The sequence below is a fragment of the Cornus florida genome, unplaced genomic scaffold (genome assembly GCF_030987335.1).
Source record: "Cornus florida cultivar Cherokee Brave unplaced genomic scaffold, ASM3098733v1 CherokeeBrave_3.0.0_Hap2_Chr05, whole genome shotgun sequence".
NCBI lineage: Eukaryota > Viridiplantae > Streptophyta > Magnoliopsida > Cornales > Cornaceae > Cornus > Cornus florida.
In genome coordinates, this window is record NW_026775575.1 from 96419829 (window position 1) to 96430568 (window position 10740).

Genomic DNA, 10740 nt, shown 5'->3' on the forward strand with positions numbered 1-10740 from the left:
GGTCATGCTCTATCTGATCAGCCCTTGCGAATCAATTCCTCAACCTGCCTCGGCGACGGCGAGGGGATTTGTAGGGGCTCATCACACGGTGTGGTGGCTGGGAGGCCATATGGGTACAACGGTACATGACACATATATGACATAATACAAATATAGTAATATGATAAATAAATAAATAAAATTTAAATAAGATAGAAATGCAACTTGAAAGTTACAGTAAAACGGAAACGGGAGCGAGCACGAAAATGATAATTTGAGCAAGTGCCGGAAGTGCATTCGGGGAAACGGGAGCGAGCACGAAAATGATAATTTGAGCAAGTGCCGGAAGTGCATTCGGAGTGTGAGAGCGACAACGGTTGAAAAAGATTATGTCACTTAGCGTGAATATGTAATAATTTTTTTTTTTTTTTTGTTCATTTCATTCATTTAATCATGAATGAAATTATTAATTTAGAGTATAACGTTACATGTTTATTATTTTTGTATTTTTTGTATTTTATTTTTTTTATTTAATCTATAATATACTTTGAATTGCATTAAATATCATTCTTATAAGGAAAAAAAAAAACAAAAATGTAATTATAAAACTATTTAGTCGACGTCTTGAAAGTGCAAGAATTGTCCTGGTCATATTCCATTGCCTCCATTCAGAAAATAAATAATCAATCAAAAAAAAAAAAAAAATTTACTTAAATTTCATTTCAAGACATTTTGGCCGCCTCCACGTGTCCAATTTCTACAAGTTGAGTGGTTAAAAAGCTAATCTTATTATTTTATTACTTATATAATACAAAATATATACAATATATAAAGCGGTTCGATTCGGCTTAGTCTAGTCTTATAGAACTTCAAACCGGAACTAATATTTTTGGAACCGTAATCAAACCAAACCGTGAAAAAATCAAACCAAACTTCCTGCTCTTGTTTGGTCCAATTCGTCGATTCAATTGATTTTTTGTACACCCTATTCCTATCATGGTAGTTTTCTTACGCGGATACAAAAGAAAAGATAAGAGATTTAGGAGATATTTGATTATCAATTCATACTTAATTCTAAATATATTCAATTACTTATTTAATTAGATGGGTTTGTGACCAATAGAAAGGTATATTTTTAAGTAATGATCGAAAATCAATTATTATTGGATGCTGGACAATTTTAATTTTAAAAAGTGTCAAAAAAAAAATCTTAATTTAGAATTAATAATTTAAAATTTAACGTTTAATTCTGAATAGATTAAGCGTTTATCCAATTAAGTGTATTTGATAACGAAATTTGAATACCACTGAAAACAACACCACTTAAAATGAGGTAAAATTTTAAGTGACTGGAACATTACTGATATTGAACACTGAAAATTCCAAAAAGTATCAAAAAATATTTATTTTTTAATTACCACTTAAAAACTTCAGCACTTAAAATTCAGTCCTTAAAATTTTCAGTTCTATCAAACAGCACCTTAGTTCTTAAATCTTTTGATACTCATTTTTTCAGTTTCATTTCCACCTTTGTAATTACGGCTCTGTTCCATTACTTTTAATAATTACAATAAAACAATAATTTCCTTTATTTTCTCTCCACTGAACTTTTAAACATAATTTAAAGTTAATGTTATAATTTCCATTATTATTCCTCATTAATCAAACATAGTATGAGTCAACACTATTCTCTCTCTTATTTAATTTATTTTTTGTCTTTATCCTTTCACTCCTACTCTTACAAACACAAGAGTATGAATTTTGCTATATAGCCTATATAAATATATATGCGTCAAATTTCACAAAACCCCTACTATTATCATTTTTTGATCAAATAACTCCAACCTACTTTAGAAAACCCCCAACACTATGAAATTTAATCACATTACACCAACTTTGTGATTAAATAATGAAACTAACCTTCTGATACACCAAATTATTTATAAAAACAAAAATTAGTAATTTGTCAATTGCAAAAATAACCTTGGTCACATTTAAGTCAGCAAAGCACAGAGAATCTTGAGGACGCAGATTTCCTATCCACCACCACGCCGAATCAAAGAGAAACCCTAACACTACTTACACCTTGAGACCCAAAACTCTAACACCACTTACACCTATAATTTTTAGTGTATGCAATTCAACCCAATCAAACAAGAACACATACAAATCTCCATGACCACCACCTGCAACAACGTAACACCATCTCAACAGTCAAATATCTCCCTCTCTTACGCATGCGCATACACACATCTGTAATTCACAACCTTTCCCCTTTTATCACCAGCCAGAGGTTTGATTAGTCGGCAATATCATCGGCTACTGGAGAATAAGAGCACAGAGAGGGAGTGTTCTCTTGGTGTGTATATATATATATACACAAACACAACACATATGATGCTCATGACCGGCCTTCCGGCATCAGAACTAAAAAGATCTGAGCTATAGTTGAAGGGGGTTTCTGCCGAGATTGCCATCGCCTACCCTAGCAATGGCGGCTTTATTCAACTGGTGAGTTTCAGAATGGTGATTAAACCGGAAAAGCTTTTGTACCCAACTGTCAGCTTCAAGCTGGCAGAATAAAGAGAAAGAAATCCTAACACCAAATCATTTGCGATGGCTATGTGCAAGCTTCACCGTTGCCGTTTTAATTATGTTGGTGGATAGTTGTGCTTGTCGGTATATCACAGTCACCGAGTGATTGGTCGAGGCGTCGCCGTTTGATTTTTTAGTTGTTGGTCGGGGCTTCGTCATTTGTTTATTAGTCTCGCTTCACCGTCGTCATGTTTTCCTACGCTGCATCATCTCACCATTGTACATCGCCGGCGGCTTGGACAGCGAGAGAGGTTAGAGAGAGAGGGGAGGGTGAAAAGATACCCAGTTGAAAAAAAAAAAAAAAAAACTACAAATCAGCAGCCTATTCAGCTAATAGGTTGCTTACACGTGTCCTCCATTTTTTTCCACATTGTGATTTAGCACCCTTTTATGAAAGGGGTAAAATAGACTCTACCAATTTCCGATAGTGGGAGAGGCTATTTTTGTAATTAGCAAAATACCAATTTTTTTCTTTTTAAAATGATTTGATATATCAGAAGGTTAGTTTCGTCATTTAATCACAAAGTTGGTACAGTGTGATCAAATTTCATAGTGTTGGGGGTTTTCTAAAGTAGGTTGGGGGTATTTGATTAAAAAATGATAGTAGTGGGGGTTTCGTGAAATTTTCCCATACATACATACATACATACATACATACATATATATATATATATATATATATATATATATATATATATATATAATATGTTTTGAGCAGTTAGAAGGCGATTACGAATGCATTCCTGATGGATTTCTAAGTCAATTCAGGAGGGGAAAGCTCCCCTACAAAGGTGTAATTGTTTATCTTTTTCGAAATAAAGTAGATATATTTTGAGAAACAAAACTTGAAGATCATGGCAACATTGGATTTGAGATGGAGTCCCAATTGAATTAATCCAGTTAGCTATGTATGTAAAGCTTTTATTCCCACATTATGTACTATATTTGTGGTAAATAACATCCCAAAGCCCAGAAGAGTATGAAAACTTGAAGAACAAGTGATCATTGGTCTCTACCTCATTCGAACAAAGAGAGAAAAATTAGAGTTACTATTCCTGGCAAATGTAATAAACAGACGATCCCTTATTTGTAGTTGATGAATAACTGATTGATAAAGCCTATTGGAATGTTCCAAACGAGTATGCTGACATATTTTTTTTCTGGCCAATCCCAAAGTGTCCGTTTTTTATCCAACATGAGAGTTTTTTTTTTTTTTTTTTATTGGAAACGGTCCAACGAGCAAAACTCATTGCTATGCTGTAATATACGTTGTTTTGCGGCCAAATACCATCGTTTTGGCCTCAAAACGGGTTTTCTTATTGAGATTTTTCTCTCGATAATCCGAGATTGTACAGATTGTATAGCTATAGGATTGACTAATTTGTAGGTAATTAATTTCCAGATTCTTGTATAATTAGTTACCTAATTTGGTTAGGGTTTATTCTATAGATAGTATCTATCCCCATTAGTGAATAATAATTCAAATACAATTTTAATTCTCATATTTTTCTTCTGAATTGAAGTTGGTATCAGAGCCTACCGAACAGGCTTTGAATCTCTTTGAAACCTTGTAACCTAGAATCCAAGCCATTGTTCCACAACAAACAACCAAACCTCTTGAACCCTTGAAAAAAAATCTCTTTGAAACCTTGAAATCCAGAAATCCAAGCCACTATTCTAAAATAAACGACCCTATAGAACCAAAACCCATAGAACGACCATCGCCAGTCACAACGCTTGTTGCGCCTTATCGCCGCCGCCGTCGTCATAGAGTCGCTATCATTGTTGTGCCTTCGTCGTCGCTGTACATCCGTGTTGTTGTCTATGTCGCTGTGTTGTTGTCTTGGTGATTTATTTATTTGAAGCCATTTTTTTTTTTTTTTTTGGATCTGGTGTTTGTCTGGTGTCGTAATACACTGTCTTATTGTATTGAATCAGAGTTGAAAAAAAAATATATATATATATATATATATAAATATATGTGAGTGAAAAAAATATTAAATCATCTGGGACGAAATCAATTCCTATTGTTGTTCAATCTGAAGGTGTTTTTAATGCAGGGATTATTCTTATTGAATCAAATTATGACGTTTGGTCAGGGGAAACTCTCCTATATTCGTGGCTAGACAAAGCCACCTGCTGAATGAGAAGATGGATATGAAAAGTGGTATGCCAAAAATCAGAAAGTGAAGAGGAAGTTATTAATGTCCATGACTCCAGAAATTATGAAGCATTATTTACGCTTACCCACTGCCTACGAAATCTAGAGTGCTCTATCAAAGGCTTTTTATGAAGGGAATGATGAGTTACAAGTTTTCGCCTTGAACCAAAAGGCCTTCACTGCCAAACAAAATGAAAAATCTCGATCTGAATATTTTGGAGAGCTAATTGAGGTGTTCCAAGAATTGGACCATTGAGATAAAGTGGTCATGAAAGATCCTGATGACATTGAAACGTATCAGAAGTCTATCGAGCGACTAAGGGCTCACATATTTCTTATCGGATTAGATGGTGATTTTGAACAAATTCGTGGATAGATTTTACGCAAAGATCAAGTTCCAGACTTGGAAGGATGCTACTCTTTGATTCGACGAGAAGTGGTACGTCGTGCAACTCTGAAAGGGGAGTCTGAAAATTCTGAAGCTTCAAACATGATGGCTCGAAACTGGTCTAATCAAAACCGGCACGACCATACTAGGCTCAATTAACTTAAGGCCACCAACAATGCAGACAAGTCTACCTACAAATGCACCCATTACAATCAGACTCGTCATACCAAAAGCTGTTGTTTCGAACTTGTGGGATAACTGGAATGGTGGGATCATAGTCGTTGGAAGAAAAATTTGAAAAAAAACCTCTACTGTAGCAGTTGTTGAAACAAAAACAAAGGATGATGTTGCTGAAAAGGCCTTAGGGTTGGTAGTAACTGCAGATAATGGTGGTAAGGTTTTAAATATTTCTACACCTATTTCTAATAGTGCATGGATAATTGATTCTGGTGCTACAGATCATATGACATTTGATTCTAGATAGGTCCCACCTCTTAATCTGTCCTCACAAAAATTTGTTTCTTCTGCCAATGGTACTTCGACCCCAGTTATTGGGGAAGGATCTTTGACCCTTACTGATAATCTGAATTTAGATTCTGTTTTAGTTGTTCCATCTTTAGATTATAACCTTTCGTCAATTTCCCAAATAACCACGGCTTTATCTTGTGTTGTAATTTTTTGGCCTGATTTTTGTGTGTTTAAGGACATCTAAACAAAGCAGACCATTGGTTGTGGTATTAGTTGAAGGAAGATATATTTCTTGGACTTGATGTCAAAAAGTTCTGATAAGTTATAACAAGCGTTGACAATGAATGGTTCTAAGGAGAAAAAAAAAAAAATTTGAAATATGGTTGCGGCATCGACGTCTGAGGTATGCTTCCTTTGGTTATCTGAAAAAATTATGTCCGAGTTTGTTTGGAAAATTTGATGTTTTTAGTTTCCGCTGCGATGTTTGTGAACTAGCAAAGAGCCACCGTGCTTCGTTTCCATTATGTTTGAATAAAAGTCCACTTCCTTTGTAATACCCTTAGTTTTCAAAAGGATAGAATTGGGAATTTAATTTTGTTTTTCATTGATTAATTGATTTAATTATGTGACTTAGTTGTTTTGTTTTCTTAATTGATTAATTGTGTTTATTTAAATTAATATTGTCTAATTGTGTTTTTATTTAATTATTTATTTGACTTGAAATTGTCTATGTGTTGTAAGTGACTTATGTAGTTATAATTGTTTATTTGTTTTTTAATTGGATGTTTAATTGTGCTGTAATTTAGTTAATTAAAAGTAGGTTAAAGGATGGTAGGGTATATAGTGTAGGTTTAGGGTTTTGAAGATTAGTTAGCCGACTTTTAATGAGTCGTGGAATTAGGATTAGGGTTTAGCAGGAACCTATATATATAAGACAGTATGGTCTGCTAGGTTAAAAACCCTATTCACGACACAGTATCTTGAGAGGAAAAACAGAAAGCTGCTGCAGAGGGAATCAGAGAGGGTCGTGAGAGATCACTTGTAAGGCTAAAAGAGAAAGAAGGGGTTACTTTGGGATGGAATTAAGAAGCAACAGAGGAGTAGAACAGTGATCAGAGGAAGGAACAGTCGTGAAGAATTCTGAAACTTAGAGACGGCGTTGAAATATTTCAAACCGAAACCTAAAGGCAAGTTTCAGTCTATCTCTTTCCTGTAAACTTGTGTTCTGTGCATTCTAAATAGTCTTTAGGAACCTAATTAACTTTTAAAACAGACTTGTATGCATATTAGATTAGGTTGTAATCTGTGTTATGCTTTTAAAACTGAAACTGTGTTTTCTGCCATAAACTGCTTTGATTCGGTTTTAATTTTTGTCAAGTAATGCTAAATAGAAATTTGAGGAGTTTCTAAGACTGTTGGGACTTGTATTGAACCTTAAGAACTTTAAGGAAATTTGGAACAGAGGATTGAACTTCGCCGGAAGTGAAGAAGACAAACAGAAGAAACATAAACTGTTCCAATCATGGTTTAAGTTTTTGTCAAGCAATTTATACTAGATTTGGAGAAGTTTCTAGGGTTATTAGGACTTAATTTGAACCTTAAAAATCTTTAACAAAAGTGGGACAGAGGACTGAAACCTTGCTGGAAGCGAAGAAGGCAAACCGAGGAAGCGGAGAAGGAAAAACGGAGGCTGGGTGAGTGAAGGCAGCTCCACCCTTCAATAGAGACGGCTCCATTGAAGTGGAGCTGGCTCCATAAGGGGTTGAGGTGGCTCCAATGTGGGTGGAGCCGGCTTAACCTAAAATTGGAGGCGGCTCCCTTGAACAGAACTCTTTCGGGGGTATTTTTGGTAGTTTTCTGACTTCAGGGGCTTGAACGGAGTTTCCAGAAAGTTGTGAGAAGTTGTAAATACTTAAAATTAACCTATTAGACCCTTAAAATAGTTAGTATAAGTTGGTGGGTTAACTAGAGAAGACGGTATGAACTATAAAATATTAAATGTGAATGCCGTCAAAAATGAAGGAGGACTGTATTTCTAGTGTTTAGCAAATTAGATGAACTGGTATAAAAGGGATTCATAGGATTTCATATAAGTGATATCTGTAACATAATTAAGTCCCAGGAATGTTGGTTAGGTTTTGGTTATGGACCTCATGTAATTTTAGCTATTACATTGCATGTCGTCAGGAGTTGTAGACGTTTGGTTGCTAGTTTTATTTTGGCAAACTGAATGGACTAGTATGGAAATATCATTAGGTTTTCATATAATATACCTCGGTTAGACTTCCGAGTGTCATTATATCAGGCACTGGATTCATAAGGAAGGATTAATGGACATCGTGAAATTTATACAAGAAGTTGCGTGCTGTCAGGGATTGAGGAGGATTTAACAGCTAGTTTTTGTTTTAATAATTCAAATGAACTAGTATGAATATATTGGTTGGGAATTCTAATATAATGTGATCAGTTTAAAATTCTAAAAATCATTATATCATGTTATGGATATTAATTGCTGAACTAATATATTTCCTGTTCTATCAATTATATGGGGAGTGGATGGTTTAAATTGTTTATCATTACTATAGTAATTTGAATGAATGTTTCGTGGTTTTAATCATGTACTGTATGCATAATAGAAATTTGCTTATATCTGATTGTTGTTATGTCAGACTCTGGATGTATTTGATGTTCTAATGAATGTGTATCATTTGTGGATCATTTGCATTATATGTACCGGTATGGGATGGTGACATATCAGGGATGGATTAGATTAAAAAGCTAAGTCCTAACTCTTCATACATAAGGAATGGATTAACTAAAACAGTTAAATCCTACATAGATGCATGTCCTGTCAACTAAAACAGTTTAACGACATAATGGATATTTGTTTTATCTTTCTGCACTAGGAAGAAATTTATATATATACTTATGGTACCGTGATACGAGCTCGAGTCTCCTGATCACGGTTAGGGTGCGTATATCACAAAGGTTGGGTAGTTAGATATAGCTGACGTTCCCTGGTAAGTCTAAGTACTTGGCCGCTGGAAAGCGTATTTTTATGTCACCTTCTACCCAGGCTGAACTATGTTATAGGCTAGTGAGCATCATATATATATATATATATATATATATATATATGTGGACTATTTTAGATATTGCCGAGCTATTTAGGATGTATCTGCGTATTGGGTTTATGTACGGATTATAGTAGGATGGAACTTGCATGTGGGCCTGACCCACCTTTATTTTTCAGGTGTTCGTGAGTACCAGGCTTAGGGCTTGTTCGTGGTGATGCAGATACAGTCACTCACTTTTCCGACTACATAGGATTTCTTTTCTTATTTTAGTTTTGGATTTTTATTCTGTAAATTTATTTATCAGTTAGAATTATTAGGGGTCCACTGGATGGATTTCCGAGTTGTACGGATTTGAAGGATTTAAATAATATTAATTTATTATTTAAATTTTGAAGATTTTTATTTTAGATTTCTTTTAGCGCATTATTATTTTATTCTTAATTTAGTTTTTATTTCTGCTTGTTTATGTATTGATTGTTAGGTATCCTTCGGATCTGTGCTCGAACTTGATCACCTGTGACTCTAGAATCGAGGGGTATCACATTTTATGTTATACATTCTGATGTCTGGGTCCGTCCAAAGTCACTACTTTAGGTGAATCACGTTGTTTGTTACTTTTATTGATGATTGTACTAGGATGACTTGGTTGCACTTGATGAAGTCCAAAGGTGAAGTGAACTTATTATTTCAAAAGTTCCATAAAATGGTTGAAACTCAATACGATGCACATATTCAGGTTCTCCGTACTGACAATGGTGGAGAATATCAGAGTTTTGACCTTCAGCAGTATGTGGAAGCACATAGAACTATTCATCAAACCACTTATTCTAATACACCCCAGCAGAATGGGATTACAGAGCGCAAAAATCGACACTTGTTGGAGGTTGTTCGTGCTTTATTGATAGAAGCTCACATGCCATTATCGTATTGAGGAGAAGCACTTACCTCTGCAGCATATCTAATCAATCGAGTACCTTCCAGCTCTATTAACTTCCGGACACCATTGCAAGCTTTCACTGACGCAATTGTTGCCCTATCTGTCCCAAATTTACCTCCTCATGTCTTTAGTTGTGTAGCATTTGTACACCTCTATAAGCATCAACGCAACAAATTAACTCCTCGAGCATTGCGATGTGTTTTTCTCGGATATGTTACTTATCAAAAAGGGTACCGCTATTATCACCCTCCAACTCGACGAATGTTAATCACAATGGACTTTGTCTTCCATGAAGACTCGATGTATTTTTCCTCTGAGCCTGAACTTCAGGAAGAGTACTAGAAAGAAATTCAGACTCTAGATTATGATTTTCTATATTATAATTATCACACTTCTGAGGAAGGCGAATCCCCTGAATCCAAAGACCATGATATAGGCATAAGCTTGGATTCAAGTGGTGATGACTCACAAGTTGGACCAGCCAACCAGGAATTGGATGAATTGGATTTGAGTCATATAAGTTTGGATCAAAATGGTGATGAATTCCCAGAAACGGAAAGTATGCTCCAACTCCACCGTCGTCCGAGTTTGAGTCTCTCGTAACTGATATATAAACCAATCATTTGCTGAAGATGCTCTTGATTTAGTGTCTGAGCCACTCAGAAAACAATTACCATAGCGTCACACTAGAGGTATTCCTAAACACACATATGAACCAGAACTTTCTAATAAAGTTAAGTATCCCATGAGTTATTATTTGTCGAACCATCGTTTATCATAATCAAATTTGTCATTTGTAAATCAATTATCTATTGTATCTATTCCTAACAATGTGCAAGAAGCCTTAGCTGACCCTAGGTGAAAAGCAGCTATGAACGAGGAGATGAAATCTTTGAAAAAAAATGAAACTTGGGAACTTGTTGATCCTCTACCAAGAAAGAAACTAGTCGGATGTCAATGGATTTACACTATGAAGTATAAAGCTGATAACACAGTTGAACGCTTTAAAGTGAGATTAGTGGCAAAAGGTTACACCCAAACCTATTGAATCGATTACACAGAGACATTTGCACTCGTAGCCAAAATCAACACAGTTCGAGTCTTATTGTCTTTAGCTGCGAACTTGGATTGACCA